The sequence below is a fragment of the Pelodiscus sinensis genome, chromosome 8, assembly GCF_052426305.1.
Source record: "Pelodiscus sinensis isolate ZL-2025 chromosome 8, ASM5242630v1, whole genome shotgun sequence".
Taxonomy (NCBI): domain Eukaryota; kingdom Metazoa; phylum Chordata; order Testudines; family Trionychidae; genus Pelodiscus; species Pelodiscus sinensis.
This window is the reverse complement of record NC_143059.1, coordinates 53,453,518-53,475,353: the sequence shown is the minus strand read 5'-3', so window position 1 is coordinate 53,475,353 and position 21,836 is coordinate 53,453,518. Positions and strand designations below refer to the sequence as shown.

The following is a 21,836-nucleotide window of genomic DNA, read 5'->3' as shown; positions in this document are numbered from 1 at the left end:
GGGCTTGTCTCTGCCAGAGCATAGCCTGTTATAAAAAAGACAATTAAGAGGAAGCAATGGGGTGCTCCATAAAATGTTTTAAACTATCCCCACACAGAGTAGCGCAGAGCTCAGTTTCATCCAGACAGATGCTTCCTGGATTAGAATGAACAACTGGACCTGATGTATACGCAATTAAACAGCTTTACTGTTCCCAGTTTCTTCAGTTTACAATACCACCAGGTATTATTCCAATTAACATTGTTCTTGTTTGCTTGTCTCAACTATAAGCCCCACAAGATGGCTTGTAATGTTATGCAGACTCAAACAGGCCTTTATATACAGGCAGTCCCCGGGTTACGTACAAGATAGGGACTGTAGGTTTGTTTTTAAGTTGAATCTGTATGTAAGTCGGAACTGGTGTCCAGATTCAGCCGCTGCTGAAACTGACCGCCAGTTCTGACATACATACAGATTCAACTTAAGAACCCCAAGCGTCCCCAAGTCAGCTGCTGCTGAAACTGATCAGCGGCTGATTCCAGGAAGCCCAGGGCAGAGCAACTCTGCCTCGGGCTTCCTGTAGTCAGCGCTGGTCAGTTTCAGCAGCGGCTGACTTGGGGACGCCTGGGGCAGAGCAGCTGGGGGGCTGCTGGGTTGCTCCAGTAGTGCCGCTCCTCGGCGCTACTGGAGCAACCCAGCAGCCCCCCAGCTGCTCTGTCCCAGGCGTCCTGATTCAGCCGCTGCTGAAACAGACCAGCAGCGGCTGAATCAGGACGCCTGGGGCAGAGCAGCTGGGGTGCTGCTGGGTTGGTCCAGTAGTGCCCAGAGTGGCGCTGCGGGACCAACCGGCAGCGCCCCAGCTGCTCTGCCCCAGGGTCCACAACAAAAGCCTGGTCTGCTGGGGGGGGGGCACACTAGCTGCGGCCCCCCCCCCCCAGCAGACCAGGGACACGGGGAGCAAAGCGGCAGTGGTGTCCCGCACCTCTGAGGCTTTGCCAGAGCAAAGCCTCAGAAGCGCGGGAATCCGCCGCTGCTGCGGCTTCGCTCCCGGTGCCCCGGTCTGCTTGAGACGGTCCCCAGCAGACCAGGGGCACCGGGAGCAGCTTTTCTCGCCCCGGAGGTCGAGGTGGCGGGACCGCTGCCTGCAAGCTCCGGGGCGAGAGAGCCCCGTTCGTAAGTGCGGATCCGACATAAGTCGGATCCGCGTAAGTCGGGGACTGCCTGTAAATGCCCCATGGTTCAGCCTGTGCCTTCAAACTGAGATTGCTCACAAGCCTACTGCAGGATCTGAGGCCTGGGCCCAGAGGTGTGAGTTTGTGTTACCCAGTTTAGCAGAGTTAGGCATGAGCCACAGGATCAGAATCAGGTCAGGACATGCCCTGTGCTGGGACTTTAACTTCGGCCTTCTGCCCTAATCCTTATATTGTATTCTTCCCAGCATCAGAGGATACACAACAACATGCATGCATATGTTGGAGGGCAGAACTGATCTTGCAGTCTGCATTGTTTCTCATTTTTATTATGCTTATTATCAGAGAATGGAAATACACTGCATCTTTTGTCAGTTAAAAAAAAGTGTCAAGTACTTTCAAAACTGACTTACTTTAAATGGTTGTGATCGGGTGGTGAATATCCCTTGGATTCTGAACAGTACTTTTATAAAAGGGAAATGTATTACTAATACTGCAGTCTTTCTGCTGGGTCCTAGAGCCCTCACCTAGTTTAGAGCCCCATTGTGCTAGGCACTTACAAACAGAGTAACTGACAATCCTTACCCCAGAGAACTGAGAGTCTACAAGACAAGGCATGACAGGTGGATGCAACGAAGAAGCTGGAGGGAGAGTGGGGGAATGGATGAGGGATAGGGTAGCAGAACTAACAGGATTCTTTAGAACTGAGTAGTTGAGTGCAGCACATCTCAGGCAGTTAGTACAGTAATCACAGCACATCACTGCCTCGCTGTTGTCAGGTGGAAAAGAGATATCAGGCGTGGCCATTGCAGGCACATTGTTCTGAAAGACCTGTGTGCTGGTTGTGGCATATCAGCTTTGTATCAAAAACTAGCATGTGGGGCAAAGCAAATGAACAAATAATACATTTTGGGCTATTTGAAGCTGTTAGAGCTCAGAAGTTGAAAGTCCATCTATTTGTTGTCTGGAACTCTGATCCCCTCCCTATTTCTGACTCCAGACCTGCCCCCCTGTCCCTCCTTCAGTCTCTTGCCTCTCCTCGCTTCCTGCCAGAGTCTCTTTTAGCTCTCTGCACTCCACGTGGTTGATGCAAACCGCACTGCTGGGCTTTCAGCATCTGACCACTGGGCCTTGCAAATCTGCCATGCCTTTCTGCTAAGCTCCAAGCTATTTTCAGAGTAATTCATTTGTAACTCTTGGGCCTCTTGGAAAAAGGAATCCACTTTCTCACACTCACCAGGGTGTAGATCTCACAGGGGAAGCACACTCAAAGGTGTTTCTGAGCAAAGAAAGCCAAGGGCGAAAGTTTCAATGCAGCAGTGCTAGGCCAATGGCCAGCCGAGTTTTGAAGTGCAGCTGGCCTGACTGGAAGGGGAGGAGAAGGTAGATGGATTTTGGAGAGGGACAGCAGGGCCTTACTTTGAGGCTAGGTAGTGACCTGGAATCCAAACCTACGTTCACAATAGTCCCAACCTGCTATCCAGGGCTCAGATTTTTTTTTTTTCTGGCAAGACCCATGCCACAGCTGGGCAGGCATTATCAGTGATGATGGTGCCCCAGCATAGGTATAAACAAAAAAAATGCCATGCTTGTTTTAGCTCTGAGCTTGCTGAATGTAAAAAGAACAGTCCTTTGAGAGAGAGTCCAAAAGAAATCTGATCCTAGAGCTTTTTTCAAGGGCATTGCGAACAATGGAAACATAAAACAACCTATATACAAAAGTAATTGACAGTGTCCTTTTCACTTCTGCCTGACCTTTTCAGTGGTCTGTAATTTGATTACGTGGCTGTTCCAGGTCTCTCTTTCACAGCCTTGGCAACCTGGGAGATAGAATTGATGTGGCCAGCCAGTTGGAAAGGAAAAGGTAGCAAAAAGTGAAAATGACATTACATGCTGTTGTCTTCCTTAAAAAAAAAAATCTGTCTATTGAGTGTTATTGCTGTCATGTGTCTTCTGACTAACTAGAAAGTGTATGGGTTCCATATTCACTATAATCTCAACCAATTAGGAAATGACTTCGCATCGTATGGAATTTATCTGGGAACAAATGAAGTTGGGAACTACTGTCTTCATAGAAAATTCCTGTGGGATTAATAGGGAATAAATCAATAAGTTACTATGGCAGTTATGCTGCAGGAAGTTGGAGAGATCCTTATAGAAAATGTATAAGAAATATTTCTATATAGATTCCAGTAGAATTTAATCAACCTGGTTTGTTTGTATGGAGATATTCTACAGAGAACAAATCCAGATCCCTGTAGAAAATGTATAGGGAATATGAGAGGTAGAATAAGCTGCTGAATAGGGGTTAGAATGATCTACTGGACAAAATACACAGAATATCCCTCTGCCCCTTTTACCCTTTCTCTGCATCTGCATCAGACACACAAAGTTTTTCTCCCTCTTTTTCTCTTTTTACCTTCCTATTCGTTCTCAGTTCTCTATCTTTTTTTCCTGTACCTGGTTCCTTTTCCTCTTGTTCTCAACTGTCAGCAGAGTATTTAGAATAAGAAGAGGAAATTGATTCTGATCACTCTTCTCTGCAGTAGGGTTCACTCTCAGCCCCTGCAGAGGTGTGAAAATGAGCAGGACCATGACACAGAACAGATTCTAGTAAGTTTCATAGTGCTGCTGACAGTCATTATAGGGGAAACCTAACACACAAGAACATTCTGCAGGCAGTAGGTTGGACAGAATTGTGCTGTAGACTTCAGCCAATATAGTACAGGGATATCTCTTCACCCACCAAGCAGTGTATCCTTGGTGGAAATGACAATGGACAACAGTCAAATAAATCTCAAATGAATTCCTAATGATCGGCACCATGGTGATGGTTCTGTCTCCAAATACGTGATTTTCTCAGGCCTATTTGTTAATCCCTCATGAGCACATATCTGAGTAGCACATTGTCTAGCAAGTAAAAAAAAATCCCTTCTGTACAGTAAAGGAACCCCAGCAAAATTTGACTATTTACTCGAGTAGTGATATGGCCAAATGTGGCCTTTTTATTTGGTCAATTAAAATCACATTGCAACTTAAATATTGCTTCTGTCTGAAAAATACTTGCGGCTACAGGTAACACCTACATTTAATACAACTCTGTGAGACTGATTAAAGGGAAAAAAGATATATTTTCTTTAAGGTTTTCAGCTTGCTTACTTTGTGTACTTGACTGTCCTTTGTTTATACTCGGTTTCACTGTGTCCCCTGAATAGTTAGTTATTTTTCTCTCTCAAGCTTTTGTGGTCCTTTCACACAGCAACAGGAAAGTGAAAAACACTTTTGAAAAATAGCATGGTGTAGTTATGTAATTTTAGGCCTTGATTTAGCAAGGAATTTAAGCATATTCCTAACTTTAAGGGTGTGAGTAGTCCCACTGAAGTTCTGGACTTTAAATAAGCAGTCGCATTCATCTCAGTGGTAGTACAGTACTTTAAGTACTTTTAAAATGACGTTCATGCTTAAGTAACAGAGTACCAGCTAAATTCTCCTATGTGGTGAGATATCAGTGCCAAGAAACTGTGTTGGAGAAGTGTGCTCTATACTGATGCTGCCATGTCTGTTGTCCAGAGAACTGCTAACTCCATATCCAATGTCAGTATGTGCTTTGTTGATGGTAGGGGTTCAGAGAAAGAAATTCAGTGTCAGTACTCTAAAATATGGAACTATTGGTGCAAAAAGAGGCTAAACGTTACCACTTGACGTATCAGTGGAGTCTTGGAGAGAGAATCCTTATTTTAAAAAAAAAAAGAATAGTAGAGGAATAGAATAAGGTTGTGATTTCCTTCTGAAAGCAGCCAGAATTGTGAAAGGGATATCTACAAAGCTGTTGTTGTTTTACAGGTTTCTGCATAATGTAGCTTAAGAGAGTCCAGCATGTCACTGAGTAGTTCAGTGGTCTTAATTTGTGACATCTCACAATGCTCTTTAAAATTATTCTTCCTGCAATATCATTGGAGACTTCCTGAATTAAGTTTAAGCATCTTTGGGTCCATTGCACTAAATGAATGATTAATATATTATTATGGTCCAGGATTGTATGTAGGGATGTTAAATATCGGTTAATTGAATAGTTGATTAACCTCATGGATTCATATTGGTTACTCAACTATTCTGTAATTGCTGGGGATGAGGCTGGCAGCCAGTGTGCTCCAGCCCCACTTCTGAGGAGCCCCTTGCAACTCCATGCTGCTACCTCTGGCGTGGGATGCCAGGCAAGAGCTGGTCCATGAGGGGAACCAATTTAAAAACCAGCTCTCTTCATGGACCAGCTGCCTGTCACCCTGCACTCCTGCCTCTAATACAGAGGCAGCAGCACAGGGTGGCAGCAGCCCCTGTTGCGGGGGATGAGAGGGAGGCTGAGCTCCTGGACTTGGTGCAAGCTAGAACTGAGCCAGGCTCTCTGTCCCACCTGGCTCCTAATGCACTTTAAATGCAAAGCTGCAGTGAGGGTAGATCCTGGACCTGGCACGAGCCAGGGCTGAGCTGGGATGCTGGCCAGCCTGCTAAAAATGTACTGGTCATAGGTGGGGGAAATGTATGTAGACAATAGCATTAACCTATAATCTTTTGCTTATCAGTTAATTGGTTAATCAACTACACTGTTACATCCCTAATTGTATGTAAATGTTCAGGGGGGGGAGATGTGAGACCTGGAAATCTGAAGGAGTAGGGATGTGAATGAGTAGTCGACTAGTCAATTAACTGATAAGGCGCTCTCTCTCGCTCTCACACGCACGTGCCCCCTCTGTCCGCAGCAAGTCTGGGCCTGCTGGCTATTAGAGTGTTTATAGGATTGAGAGAAAAAGCAGGGAGCTGGTGTTGGGGGGAACCCGATGTATCTCACAAGTGAAAGTAAGTTAATTTCTTACAGTTACTGTTGTGTCATAATCCCCCTTGTCTGGGCTCAGGGCAGTGGGTTGGGAGGTTGGTTACAACCAGAGGTGGTCCGTGAGCATAGGCAGTCTCGGCGGTCACCTAGGGCACTGCTGGCCCAAGGCACCCAATGATGATATCACGGGGCGCCCAGGCGCCTGGTGATTACACCACAGCCATTGACAGCCGTGCAGGTGGGGGTGCCAATCACGCCTTCCGCCGGGGGCGCCAGCTGCCGCAGCCGGCCTCTGGCTGCTCCTGGTTACAACAATACCTGACACAAATGTAAGTGTGGGGTTCAGTGGTGGGGACTCAGGGAAGGGGGCTAGGGCTATGTGAAGGAGGTAGAGGAGTCAGAGAAGGGGTTGGGCTGTGTGTAGAGAGGAGTTTATGGTGGGTCTGGGATTGGGTTACCTTACCTGGTTGGTGGACGGGTCCTGTTCGTTGCGAAGGGATCTGTGAGTTGGCTGTGTCGGGGCACTGCTACAGGCAAACAGGCAGTGGTTTCGTGAAGACCCCCCAGTCTGCTGCTCTCTTCCCCGGCTTCTTCCTAAGAGCTGCCGGTAGCAGCACACACCAGGGACTGCACATGCTCCCATTGTCCAGAGAGTGAAGGGCAGCAGGACAAGCACAGACACACCAGGAAACTGGCTGGTAGCGTGCCCATCTCCCCTAAAAGGCGCTCCCACCTGGTCCCTTTCATATCTGCCTGCCTCACATGGCTACCTACTGCTCACTGGGATGTGTGAGGCCACCAGAGCCAGCCTGCAGCAATAGCCCTGGGAGCTGTGGAGTGCCCCAGCCATCTCTTACCAGAGCAGTGCCCCGAGGCGCATCACCTTACTTTCGCCTCTGCTGTATCTACTAAATTACTCTATTACATTAATAACTCATTGAATCAGAAGTAGTACAGACCTTCAGAATGTGACCTTCCCTCAATCACTTGCTTGTCATGGACCCATATAACCATTAGGTGGCATAAAAGACAGGATATTTCACTACTATTGTACTCTTCCTATTAGGAAGCAATGAGTGGTAGTGTTTTGTAGCTATGTAGGTCCCAGGATGTTAGACAAGGTGGATGAGGTAATATCTATTATTGGACCACTAAAAGGTATTACCTCACCCATCTTGTATCTCTAGTGTTTTTCATGAATTCACATTTCTCAGGGGCATTAGAGAAGCAAACGAAAAGCAGGGCAGAGATATGCCTCTGGCCTCGGATTACAGTCACCTCTGTAAGAAAATGAACTGGGTTAGAGACTATTGGAGATTCAAGAGCACATTAGCTCAACAAGGCGGTGTAATTAGAAGCACCCGTTCATAAGAAGTCCACTCAAATTGTTTTTCTTGCTTACATTTTAATATTTATAAATTAGAGAAAATATAGTTCTCCCATCTGTCGCGCACATGCCTGTGTGTGTGCGTGAGCGTGCATGTGCGTGCAGGTATGTTAACTAACTTGAATTGCCACAGTGCTTAAAAGAAGATATAACGTAAGATTCTATGTATGGTCGGTCCTTCCTGGCTCTCGCAGTGAGGTGTGCTTTTTAAAGCAGAACAATATTCAATTTTTTTTGTTTTAGATTACATAATATCTTATTTTATTATAGGGTCCACATTTTCCAAGCTGAGGCTGTTTGAGCTCTTTCATTTTGAGCCCGCCTTCAGAATTTAGAGTCCAGTCCCGTGCTGATCAGCCCCTTAGTAATTTCTCCTGCAGAAGACATATTTTTATGCTGCGGTATTAGGCATAGATGCTAACCTGAAAATCACTCATCTTGGTTAGTTTTTTGTATATATCTAACTATTTATTAATAGTTTGCAGCTCCAAAGATAGTGTGAGCCACTTTATTGGCAACTGTTACATTTTAAAAAAAAAAGTAAATAATTTAACTTTGGCTTCTGGATGTTTTCGGCAGCTGCTCTTTTCAGACTCCCGAGTTGAGATGCCAGTGGAATTGGGAAAGCAACTTTTCCACATTGAGTGTGTTTTCAGTGGATCTGGATAGACAGAGTTTGAAAACTAACGTCACTAGATCTGAGTTATTTTTGTCCCCTAAATTCCAAAGTTTCCAAAACTAGAATCAAATTTAGCAGAAATGTAGTCTATAGGAGCTATTGAGTGCTCTGCACTTTTGAAAATCAGGAAGGTGCCTAAGTCAAAATATAAATGATTATCTGTAGGCTTTTTTTTTTTTTTTAAATCTTGGTCAGATTTATTTTAAATGTAATAACTGCATGACAAATATGTTCCTTTTAGTTTCAGAGGGTTAGTTTGTAACTGAATAAACTTAAAAAAACAACAAATAGTCTTGCAGCATCTAGTCTTTAAGGTGCTGAAATTCTATTTGTTGTTTTTTAAGTCTATTCATGTTTCTTTTAGTAATTGCATTGCCCATGTGAGGAGTATTTAAGCTGCATCCCAGGGCTTGGAATTAATCAATACACTAATACAATTGAGCAGGAGTTTTGTTTGTTTGATTTAATAATTAAAATGAATGAACTGGAATTTTATTCCATTTAGATTTGTCTTCTGCTCTATGTGTGAGTTCAAGGAAAAGCTAGTGTCCCTTGCTTGTTAGTCCAAGAAAAGAACTGCATACATTGGCCCAAATTCCATATTTCTCATGCATTCAAAGCCTGTTTTGACTTTAGAGGGTGTACAAGGATTGTAAGGTTGGGCCCATATATGGTGGTTGAGGGAGGCAGTCTCTGGGCAGGGATGGAATTGGTCATACTGCAATTATACCAGTCATGGGTCTCCTGTGGTTTCAGTAGTCGGCACAAGCTTCCTTAGATGAAAGGGTCTTGGACGAGTACAGTTGGGAAGGTGGCAGGCAGCTTTATTTGATATGAATGTGCAGTCTTGTGGTACAAAGCATACTTTAGTGTTACATGCTTGATCTACACATGAAAACCTCTTAGAAAAGAAGATGAAATTGGAAAGGAGTGCTGGCAAGTCCCATTTGATAGTGTATGGAGAAATTCACTCTCAGATGTTTTAAAACATTACATGTTCAGTCTGAATATTCATATACTCCCAGCTTTGAAGATTTACAAGCCTGAGAATTAATCATTTTGTAATTATTTTATTCCAATTAAATTGGGGGTGAATATCAAATAATCACATTTTTCAATCCTGGAAGGCAAACAAATGGATTTAAAAACACACCCTGGATGGTCTGGATTATTCCTGATATGTGATCTACTGTGATAGGTGCATTTAAAAAGAAGTAAAGAGGTACAGAAAATTATTTCAGAGATTATTCTCCAAGACCTACCAGGTCATAGAGAACAGAACCCAGACATTCATTGTTCCACACACTGAGAACTGACAGGTTATCTCCATTAATGCTAATGGGCCTTTCACTTTTAAACTCTGTAGCAAGAGATGGGAAAAGAGACCCTTTGGTGTGTAGCTCATGCCTCTCATGTCCGAGTTTTTCTGGTTATCCTTCTGTTCCAATTACTAGAACTTAATGTCCTTTTCTTGGTGACCAGTTCTGGATAGATCAGATGATTCTTGATAGCTTTTAACTGTCAGATAGCTGTCAGATCACAGCTTGGATGTAAGCCCTCACTTCTGTTAACATGGGTGCCTAAGATAAGGCATCTGCACCTAATTGCCTGATTTTCAGAGGGGCTAAGACTTCATGGATTAACTTTGGGAGTTACACAAAATTCGAAAATTGAGGCACTTATTTAAGTCACAGAATGTGGACTTAGGTGCCTAACCTTACACAACCAAATTTGAAAATATTGGCCTCATAGATCCAGCCATGTAACTATTATTGACGTTACTGTGAATTACTAATCATATGGAAAACAGAGTTCTTGAGACCTTGGGCTGAGAGCATTGGATGTGACTGTGAGAAATCAACATACCACTTTGTTGCTTTTTGATTTTTCCATTAACATGTTGTCATCTAATACCCAGGCGAGGTCAAGATGTGAAAAAATAATGAAATCGCATTCTCAGAAGCCATGTATATCTTCTACACAAAGCCCACGTGTTGTTTGTTTTCCCAAATTTGTGAAATTTAATTTACACTGACTGTAGCAGCTAGAATAAGAGGGAAAAACTAGGGACCAAATCCTCAGGCAGGTGCGAATTGCTGTAACTCCACTGATGTCAATGGAACTATGCCAGTTTATGCCAGCAAGAGATCTGGTGCTTTTTCTTTAAATCTTGGTTAAGGTTTGTTTATGGAAGTCTCAGTGCCGATAACCTCCTCTAGCACATGTATTTAGCTATCTGCACCTACTCAGCAGGTCTCCTAAGGTCCTGGCAACTTCTATGTTCTTAACAGCGCTTCTGACACTCTTTAAAAAAGAGTCCCAAAAATGCAATTACATTTCCCCCCACAGCCCTGAAGTGAAAAATGTGCACAAATGAATGAATCATTTACACTTGACAAAGCTCCTATCTAGGAAAAGTTATGTAGCTACTCACTGATAAAGTCTTAAAAGATATTCCAGTGCCATATGCTCATCACATCATTACACTTGGCAACTGATCTCGAGGTAGAAAATTGCTCTGCGTAGTCTTTTACAGCAGGCAGCTCTTGCAAACTAAGCTGATATCTATTTAAAGGAGTTGGATTTAAATTAGTCTACGATCAAAAGAAAATGTTCTTTTCTTGTCTCTAGAACTGCCCTTTTAGAGAGATTCAATTTTATAGCACACACTAAATTAATGTCAATTTGTAAGATTTGTAGTTAAGATCTGGGATTTTTTCATTTCATGACCAAATGGGTCTTACTTAAAAGTTTTTTAAAATTGTATGGTGTCTTGCTAAACAAAGGATTTTTATGCAAGGGTCAGTGGATCATGCCTCTGGTACCATTGATTATTTCTATGTTGGTTGATAATATTATAAGTCAGTGTTTCTCAAACTGGTCTGCAGATCCACTCTGAGAAACCTGCTAACTGGGCACTCAGTTTGTTTATTTACCGGCTCCTCAACTACAGAGCCTTGCAGCTCCCATTGGCTTCGGATCACTGTTTGCAGCTAAGAGGAGTCATGGGAAAAGGCGTGGGCTTGATCGCTGTTTCCTGCGGTTCCCCTTGGCTGCAAATGGCAAACTGGAGCCAATGGGAGCTGAAGCAGGTAAATAAACCAGAGCGGCTAGTTAGCAGGTTTGTCAGAGTGGATCCACAGAGGACTTTGAGAAACACTATTATAAGGTTATTAAGTGAGGGCCCTGTTGGATTAATAGAGAGCAGAACTTTTAGTTGTCTGACACACCTGGTGTCAAAGCTAGAAAAGATGGAGGACAGCTGATCTCTTGTCAGAATGGTGGATGTTGGGCTAATGCTTTTTCCTATTATTGACTAGTATAGAAGCTGATTAAAAAAAGAATTTTGAATTTTTGAATTTTGAAAAAAAATAGCAGAAAGGAGAGTGTGAATTTAAAAAAAAAAATCCTTTTTATCCTGACTGGCTCTAGTAGTGGGGATTATGTCAGCAAGTGTAGAGGGACACTGCATCATTACAACTTTTTAACAAACAGAGCTAGTATGTTTATTGAAGAAAGAAAACTAGAGAATAATACTATATGTCCTTTAGAAAGGTCTGGTTGGTATAAAATTGACTGATTTTGGAGGCTTTTAAATACTTGTTTGACAGACTGGACAGCCAACACTTAGGATCTTCTTCATCACCCAGCATTCTTTGAGTGTTATCCAGAAGAGAGAGACAGAATAGTTGCTGACAACTTTCCTGAGGTTTCCTAGAACTGTTGATGCTAGAATGCCAGAGAATAAAGTGCGTGTCCTACATCAAACAGCACTGCTTGGAGCCATGCTCAGAATAGATGCAAAAATGCAATAATCTTTTGTGTCATTAAGAAAATATTATTTGCAATTATATGTATGTAACATCAAAGATATGAAGATCAGAAAGTACTGTAAAAAGGATGCAAATGATACTGAGCTGTCATGGGGCTAAAACAAATATTGGTGAGGATAATATGTTTGTTTATGGGTTTAGATGTGGAAGCAGGATTAACCCTTCTCAGGAGTTCAAGGTGGCAAATGAAAAGCTTACTCTCTAGAGAAGAGTCACCCGGGGTGTTCAGATTGTTGTGCTGGAAGTTATCCTGGGGTCTTTTTAGACCTTTGATTGTAACTTTTGATGCCCTCAGGTACCTGAAGTTTTAGGGAGAGTATTGGTCTGATACTCACCAAGGGCAGGACTGTCTGAGTATGATGACAGTACTAACCTCTGGTCTTTCTTCCTGCCAGCCAGCATCCTGCTATTGGAAGTAGTGCTGGGAAAAGTAGTCCCTGAAGAGAAGCAAATTTGTGATGCTCTCAACAAAAGCTAGACTGGGGATTGAATAGAGAGAAGGAAAATTAGATTTACTGTTAGCAGATAGAGTCCAAAGATCATATTTGGCCTATGATTTAAGAAGGTGCAATTTCATTTACTTCACTGAGTCTATACCCACTTTCCCCAAGGCTGACTTTGGCCCTCCATATTAGGATTGAATGGATACTTCAAATAGTCTGATGCTGCCAGCAATGTGCTCCTCTGCAGAGGGCAATGAGAACAATTCTCTTTCCAGAAAATGATGAACATAACATTCACTTCACTAATTCTTAGAATTTATTCTTCCCAATACAAAGAAACCTGAAAACAGGCCCTATTTTTCCTGACCTCTCTGCAGCATATGATACAGTCTGGTACATGGGTCTACTTGTTAAAATATCAAGAGTCCTTTCACCACGAATTACTGATGCTACCTGCTACTATGAAACAGATGGTTGTGGGGGAGAGAAGTGCTTGGGGGAAAAACAGATGAACAAGTTACCTCTGGGGTCTGTTCTAACCTCAAACTTGTTAAATTTATACATCGGCCTCCAACCTGAACACAGAAGTTCATATATGCAGAGGACATTTACAATGAACTACAGTAGGGGTGAGGAACCTAAGGCCCGGGGGCCAAATGTAGCCCTTGGTTTTCCTGGATCCATACCTCAAGGTTCAGCTCCCTCTCCCCCCCCCCCCCAGTATTGGGGATCCCATACTAGGCTCCAGCCCTACCATCCCACTGTGGGCCTGGAGCACACAGAATCTACTAGGCTGGGCCCCCCCGGGCTCTGATGTGCAAGGGGAATGTAGGGAGTGTCTTTCTCCTTGTCAGTCGGAGGCCACATCAATGTGATCGGTGGAGTTTTTTTTTCTCACTTGTGTGAAGCCCCCCGACTGATTTTTCTGCAGGTCAGCAGCCCCCAACCCAAAAAAGATTCCCCAACCCTGGGCTACATGCTACAACTTTGTCCTAAGTTGGAGAAGACCCTGAGTGACAACGCTGCAAAACTGACCGACTACTTCAAGACACAGCACCTTCAGCCTAGCACCAGCAACACAGCCTCTAGACCTTCCACCTTCACCATGCTAACGTTAAGAGGCAATTAAACTTCATAATGAATGGCTGGAAGCTGAAGCATGAATCACATCCAGTTTACTTAGCATGACCCTTGACCAAACATTAACATGCAAAAGCCCCTCAGGCAAGGTAGCAGTGAAAGTCAGGACACTCAATAACCTTTTCAACTAACTGACAGGTTCTTCATGGGGAGTGGATCCTCCAACTGTAAGGACTCCAGCCCTTGCCATCTCATTCTTAAGAGCAGAATATTGCACACTAGTGTGGACATTGGGACACACCAAACTTCTTGATATGCAGCTCAGCTCAACCATGCGCATCATCACAGGATCTCTTTGACACATCTTCCATGGCTTCCAGTTCTGAGCCACATTGCTCCCCCTTACATCAGAAGACATATTGCAGCTGGCAAGCTGCTTGAGCAGGTATGTGCCTACCCAACCGGACCTTGCTCCATTGTATTGTTAGCTCACCAGCTATATGTCTTTGATTGCAACACCCATTGTTTTCGAGGCTGCCATGCTAGCACATGACAGCGAAGTCTTTGTGTGGCATGAAGAGGGTTGTTCAACATCAGTCGCTCCCTTGTCACAGGCCCTACTGCTCTCCCACCACGTGGTCAGAGGGCCCTTCTAAACTGATTCCAGAATGGCAAAACCTCAGTGCAGCCAGCCTGCACCATTGGAGTCTTCAAGATAATCCAGGCTGCAGCAGAAGTTCAGCTCAGATAGTGGTACACGTTGTCATGGAGTGCCCGCTACACCAGTGGTCCCCAAACTGAGGAGAGCACAGAGATCATTTGGAGGATGCACACAGTGAGGTCCAGGCTAGCCTCCCAGAGGGCAGGAGAGAAATGCTACCCTGCTTTGCTTTGCCCACAGTCCATCTCTGCCCCTAGCTGCAGCTCTGTCCCAGCCAATCCCCAGTCTCAGCTTCCCTCTGCTCCTAGCTCTGCTTTGCCATCATTCCCTCTCCACCCCATACCCATCTCCTTCCTCAGCTCTGACCCAAGCACCACCAACAGACCAAGCTTCGCTCCTGAGTCAACTGTGCAGTAATGGGGGGGGGATCATGGACAGATTCCATTACTGGTAAAGAGGAATGTGACAGAAAATGCTGGGACACCACCACACTAACCAAAATCAGCACTGGGCTCCGAAAGCTTCACTTGGTCTCCAAGAATGCTCTTGCTTGGCTCAGACTCATCTGCTGTGCTGCGGTCTAGTCAAACTTCAGTTCTTTTGGTGGCAGGATTCATGGTGCATTGTTGATACAGCCTCAATCCCAGACATAGTTCCAGATGAGATCGGGTTTCAAGAATGTTTGTTTGCATAGTAGAATAATCCACCTGAGGGGCCAAATCCTGCTGTCTCTGCTGTCTTGAATAGTCCTGTTGAAATGAGACCTCTTGTGTGAGTAAGACAAGCAAGGTTTGGCTCTACATGTATTGAGGAAAGAATAAATGAATGTTCTTTTTTGATCCATGCAATTTGCTATTTATAATCATACAGCAAACCTTTATACTTTAGTTTTCACACAAGCAACAGCTGCTTGCCCAAGAAAAAGGCTCTTTATCATCTGATGAGAGACCGGAAACTTAATCCCAAAACCACTACAAACCCAATCCAATGGAAGTGCTAAAACCAGCCCTTTCTTTTGCCATCAGACCATACAGTAGATCCATTTTAAGTTATCCTGTTTTGGCTTTTATTACTGCATATTCTTATGGTAACAGGGTTACAACATGTAAGCATTCTAGCAGTGCCTGACGGGCTCATCTTTATGCCAAGATCCACTTTTGGTCTGAAAAAAGGGATTTTAGGTCAGGTTAGGCTACTGTTCTGTGACTTCAGAGGACCCAACCTAGTTCCCGTTATATTTTATAGGAGTTTGGCCATTGTCTTTAATGAAGAGTGAAGCAGACCTTGAATGTTTTCTGCTTGCCTGCCTTCTTCAGAGAACATAGCATACCACATTGTCCTGACAGCAATGATGAGGCTCTATAGTGTGATAGATAATCAAGAAAGCCACATGAAGTGGGAATGCTGGCAGCATGATGCTTGTTTCTACCCAAATTTTAGCAAGGTCATTTGCATTTCAGAATTTTGAGAGATTAACACACATTTCCTTAATAATTGTGCCAGACGATCCTCTGACTCGTATGTGAGCTAAGCACTTTGTGATTGCATGCTCAGAATTCATGGAGCATCGGCAACTGTCAGAACTAGAGGGATAAGGCTATATCATAATTACATACTAGGGAATAGACAATCTCTGTGATTCAGCTGCTTGCATATGTTACAAAATCTCACAAGGTTTGTTGTAATGGGCAAGTGGGGATGGAATTACTCAATTTGCTTAACCTTAAGCAAGCTTTTAAAAAGATCACATTGTTTTGATTTTATAAAAACACCCCAAAACATTCTCCAGTTTTGTAAACGAACCCAACAGTCATTGCAGAAGATGAGTTTGTATTATGTTTTAGATGATGGTAATAGCTTTTATGGTGCACGTACCTGAGGAGGATCAGTATATTTCAGTGTTAAGGAGTATGCTTTTTTTTGGTTTAATGTTGTAATACATTTATTTATTGTTCTACGGGTTTAAAAAGATTATCCATGTTTGAGGAAACCCAATTCAGCTAGCCATTTTTGTTTATGCTTATGCAGTTCATCCTTATTCAGCAAAGAAATTAAGCATATGCTTAACTTTAACAGGACTTAAGCACATGTTCAACTTCAGGGGCATGTTTAAGTACTTTGTTGAAATACATAATTTGTTGAACGAGAGCCTACGTACTTATATACAGTATTAAAAGTACAAAAACTTCATTACAGCTCAGCTCCTCAGAGGTATTTTGGTACCTAATGATAATTAATTTCAATAAAAGATAGGTACCTAAATACCTTTGAGGAGCTGAATCTAAATAACCATAACACAAAACAAATCTTTCTGCCCATGATCGAGTCTCAACAGAATCCATCAATAGCACAAAACCCAATCAACCATTAAGAACCCCACTTTAAATAATAATGCCCCACTGTTGAGTACTACAAAGCTCTAGTCCTATTTCTCCAGGAAAGGCCCAAGGAAACAGATGAGCTTTGCAGCAAAGGAATTAGTGAATGTACTTCACCCCTAGTACTGTGCTTCCCTAGAACACAAGGACAGTATATTTTGAATATCTTCTATTACTGCACTCGTAAAAAAATACAAACCCAAAAGGGGCCTCTTTATCTTAAAACACAATTGCATGAAAATTAGCAGCATTTGTGAAGTAGCATCTATGTTATCTTCTTCTTAACACTGTTTTACCTCCCTCATCTCAACATGTAAATCCTATCGCTAAAGGGATTTACTGCCTGGCCCCTCCAGAATGAAGTCTGTGGATTTTAAAGGAATGTATAGCTTACATTTTTCTTGTTAAATCATATCACTTTTAGTCAGATTGTTTTACTCCTTCTTGACCTTTTAATAGGATGTCTGCAGACTTTCTTATTACTGCTCAATATCAGGTGGTACTAGATATAGGCTGAGATATATTTGGGAATTCTCTCTGCATAAATAGGAGGACAATTAGACAGAAATGGAGATGTAGAACACAGGTTCATTATTAAGCAGACACAACCTCTCCCCGTTGATGGTATACTAGGCACTGCTTCCCTATTTCTCTTTTCTCTGAGTGTGAATTCAGTGGTAGGACTCCAAATGAATTCTCACCCCCTCTTGCACTCCAACCCCCAATTTTGTGATCATTCATGGCCCTTTCTATAATTTCCATACTGAGATGTGGCCCTCAAGCCAAAAAGTTTGTCCACCCATATGCTAGATGAAGAAGGCCAGTTATAAAATTGTATCAAAAATGACCACATCTCAAGGAGAACTAATGAGATTGCCTTTATTAAGGACAGCTTCATCCAATATAACAAGACTGTCAATAATGAGATTGCTTTGTGTGACTAGATAAACCACAGAACAGTCTGTGCTGTCATGACACAGTCAGACTGGGCTAAACTAACCTGGGCAGTAACAAGTTGAGAAAGATGGAGGGAAGGGTTCATCTCTGGCCACCTTATTCATATGGTGGTCAGAAGTGGAGAGATGACTCCAATATCTTTTCTGAGAAATAAATGCTAATAAGCTCATGTAAAACTTTTAACGGAAGGGCATGTGGTTATGACTATGGGCATCACTGGGGATAGGAGTGTTTGCAAGATCAGAGTTGTTGCAATAAGTCTGCATTGTATATTACAAGAAGACAAGATGGTAACCAGTTGCATCAATATCTAAGACCATGGGAATTAATGAAACAGTTGGATTTCATGGTCAGGAGAGCCGACAGCCTGCATGGGCCCTTGGCCAGGGTTGTGGGGAGGCCTTGGTCTTGGAAGGGGCAGCCAGCCTTCCTCACCACCTAGAATACAGCGCTCTTCCCCAAGCCCTAAGAGCCACACTTAGGCTGTGTCTAGACTGCAGGGTTTTTTCAAAAAAAGTAGCCTTTTTTCGAAAAAACTTCACCTGCGTCTAGACTACAGCCATGTTATTTCAAAATTAAATCGAAAGAATGTAGCTTTTCTTTTGACAGCGGTACTCCTCATTTCACGAGGAATAACGCCTTTTTTCGAAAGTGCTCTTTTGAAAAAAGGCGCTATGTAATGCAAACTGTGCTTTTTCGAAAGAGAGCATCCAGACTGCCTGGGTGCTCTCTTTCGAAAAAGCGGCTTGCTTTTTCGAAAGTACTGGTTGCAGTCTAGACGCTCTTTTTCAAAAGAGGCTTTTTCTAAAGTATCTTTTGAAAAAGCCTCTTTCGAAAGAGGCTTGCAGTCTAGACGTAGCCTCAGAGTGGCACTCTAGCAGCGATTTAAAGGGCAGAGGGCTCCAGTCGCTGCCACAGTAGAAGCAGTAGTGGCCAGGAACCCAGAGCCCTTTGAATTACTGAGAAACTGCTCCCTTTGCCTCCCCTTCTCTCAGCAGGCCTGTTCGTGGATAAACCTGAACTTAACAGCAGTGTCCAGGGCACAGGTTTCAGGGTAATCCGTGCTACTGCTGTATGCACTTTTGCGTGGTCTGTTCCAAGAATGGCTGCAGTGTGTCCAAAGTCGAGAATTTTTATGGCAGGAAGCCTTTAGTTAAGGCTGGTTTAAAGTGCCATCTCATTTGCTGGTTTAGTGGCTTTCATGACGCCTCCGAACCTAACCACAAGCTCTTCCTGAATTCATGCTCCTTCCTCACTCACCAAGTATCTCTTTGAACATTCATTACTACTACTCTAGTTCTCACAGTTAAGAGTGGTTCTGGTTTGTACAAAGTCTGGAAAGGAGTTGCACTGTCCCTTTGCTGCTATAGTCTGTTTTTCCTGGGGAAGCTGCATTGTTGAGTTTCTTCTGACCGTGTGCTCAGAAGCAACTCAGTAATGCTCAACAGGCCCTGTAGCTTTTTATTGAAATACTTTATATGTGTAAAGTGCACACTGTTTGACTCTACTGCAGGCGTGTATCTTTTGTAGGAGCAGTCTGAGGTCTCCACCAGTAACACACACACCTTTCTCCTACCCCACTTCCCATACACACACCTAGAAAGGAGAGAAAGATTTGCATTGTGCCTTAAAGATGTGCAAACAAAGGTAGTCTCAAGTTCTGACCCTTCTCCTGAAGTTGCCTTGCTCCCAGCTCTGAATTGACTCCAGCAATGGTTAGTTTGGCTTTAAAAAGTTTGATTAAACTAGGACACTTCCTTTCAGTGCTGCAAAGATTGTTACCCCTGGTTGGAATTATACACAGTACAGACAATAGCTGCATGGCCTTCAGTGCTTTGCTAATTCACGTCAGTCCTGACCTTCATTACCTCTCCTTTACTCTTCTGATCAGAGCCATACTTAACTCTGATTTATCTGTCAAATGCTTAGTGCCTTGTCCCTGTGGTTAGTGGCCAGAATACCTGATATTTGCTGTGCATGACAATCTAAATGCAGTGCCGGCTAATGAGTTTCCTCCTCTGTAGGATGGAATCTGGTGCAAACATGCATTTTTAATCATGCATCAGTTGATTCAGGAATATTACCATTCCTCCTCTTTTCACTGAGCCACTGTATTTTGAGCAAATGAAGGAAGTCGGCATTCCTGTATCAAAATCAGAGATGTACGGCATGAGAGTTACAGTCTAAAACAAATTGCAGCTTATTTTTAAGAGCATCTGAAAATCTTACCTGGTTATGCCATTTGAAATAGTATCTTTTCAACTTCAATAGAAAATACTGACTAAATGCTACAGGCCTTAGAGAAAACATCAGTTTTTCTTTTTAACAATGTGACCCTAAGCAACTATTAAATCTCCTTCTGATTCCTAATATGTAAGCAACACATCTTTTTGGTTTAATTAGAATATGATTATAATCCATACAATTCAGTTAGGATAATTCTACTTATAAACCTAATACAATGAAAAGATCAATCAGTCATTAGCTCATTAAGCATACTCTAATTAACATTTGCAAAAAGTTTTAATTGCATGAATGTCCTTTATATAGGCCTTCATAGGTGATAGCATAGTCTCAACCCTCTCACTGTCTTTATGCCATTTTCTCATAAATCAGGTTATTACTATTGCACTGTAAGAGTCACTAGTTCATGATCAGTTAAACGCAGTCATTAAAGGTTGGTTCATAAAACACCTTCACATGCAGCCTATAAAAATATGATGTGGTAATAGGGACAGTAGAATACAGCTAAGTAGCTAACATTTACAGCTGTTTGAGACAGAAGCCTGCAAAATAATAAAAATAATCATATTAATAAATAGTTTGCAATCATAGAACATTTTATCTGAGGAACTCAGATCTACTGTATATTTGAGAGAGTGTGTGTGTGTTTGTTTGTCCATCTGTGAGTCTGTTTGTTTAAGAACTCCTCCTAAAGGGTAAGAGCTAGAACCACCAAATTCAGTACACAGCTTCTTCTTATCATAACTTAATGGAGAAGGGTTTGGTTGTGCCAGCACAATGGAATATGCCTGGAATCTGATTGTTTCTCAAAAATGCAAAGGGAGGAGTCTGCTAACAGGCACAGTTATACTTTCAGAATGACCACAAGATGCTCTGGTAAGAAGGTAGCTAGCTGGGGGCGGGGTTCTGGATGTTGCCAGCCACTGTAAAGTTCCTGTGCTGGTGAGCCATCAGCTGGGCAGCATGCCCCAGCCTCCCTTACCCTGGTCAGCCCCAGGGAGCTGCCACCCAGCCAGCATAGCCCCCCGCCACCTCAGTTATTCCCAGTGAGCTGCTGCCCAGGTAGCATGGCCCTGGCCAGCTCTGGGCATTGACCAGCCTCCTGAACCCCACACCCTTTGTCCTGAGCCCCCACACACCTTCCAACACTAACTCCTGCAGCCCTCATGCCTTAAGCCCCTCTTTACCCCCTATCCCTGACTTCTACACCCCGCACATCCCTAACTTCCTGCCCTGAGGGCCCCCCCCCCACACACACATCACCAAGGCCCTGCCCTGACTCCTGCACCCCCACATCTCCAGCCTCTTTCCCCAAGCCCCTCCTCCCCTCCTGGACTGAACCCCCACTTCTCCAAGCCCATGTCTTGAGCTCCTCCTTAAGGAGCCAAACATCACTGGGTAAATGTGCTAGTTATTTTATAAAGATAATAATAATTAATTAGTAATACTTAACTCTTGTGTCACATTTCTCAGCAGTAGAGCTCAAAATGCTTTCCAAAGGAGGGTCACTATCATTATCCCCATTTTACTGATGGAGAAACTGAGGCCCAAGACGGAAAGAGTTTTGCCAGGGTCATTCAGCAGACCAAAGCTAAAAGGAAATTCCAGAGTTGCCAGTATTTCCCTGATATCTCGTTTCCCATTCTCCATTCCTCCTTGGTGTGACGCATTAACACCCACTGGGACAGCATTGGTCTTTGTCTTCCTTTAATGATTGGTCCAAATAACAGATGGCTGAGTCTGCTACAGCTAGGGGACTTAATCCTTTAGTTCAAACAGTAGGAGTTCATTAGAGTCTTGGGTTTAAATTGCATCTCAAGACTAAGAGGGGTTGATTACACTGTCATTTGCAAATGGGCAACCCAGTCGTCAGCAGGGTGCTGCTTGTTCCAGCTGCCTGGAACCAGTCTATGGAGTAGCCAATGAAAAGAAAATACAAGGAGCATAATTTATTACTGCAATTGCGCTTGCAGTCACAAAAACTGTACATACCAAAGTTATCGGAACTTGCATGACTGTTGATAGCATCATATGTACACTATTGTTCTACACCAGTTCTAAAAATCTCCCCCAAGTGATATGCATAATTTCTCCCTTCACGTCAGTGGCAGACCAGACAGCAAAGTAGTACCGTTGGTTTTGTTGCAGAAGGCTTTCCTTTTTAGCATTATATT

The 21,836-nt window shown here is 43.2% G+C and overlaps 1 protein-coding gene across 4 annotated transcripts in view; it reads left to right on the top strand.

Moving 5' to 3' along the window:
• Positions 1 to 21,836, top strand: part of LHPP (phospholysine phosphohistidine inorganic pyrophosphate phosphatase) — a 178,059-nt gene that overhangs the window by 83,349 nt on the left and 72,874 nt on the right. The window lies entirely within an intron of this gene.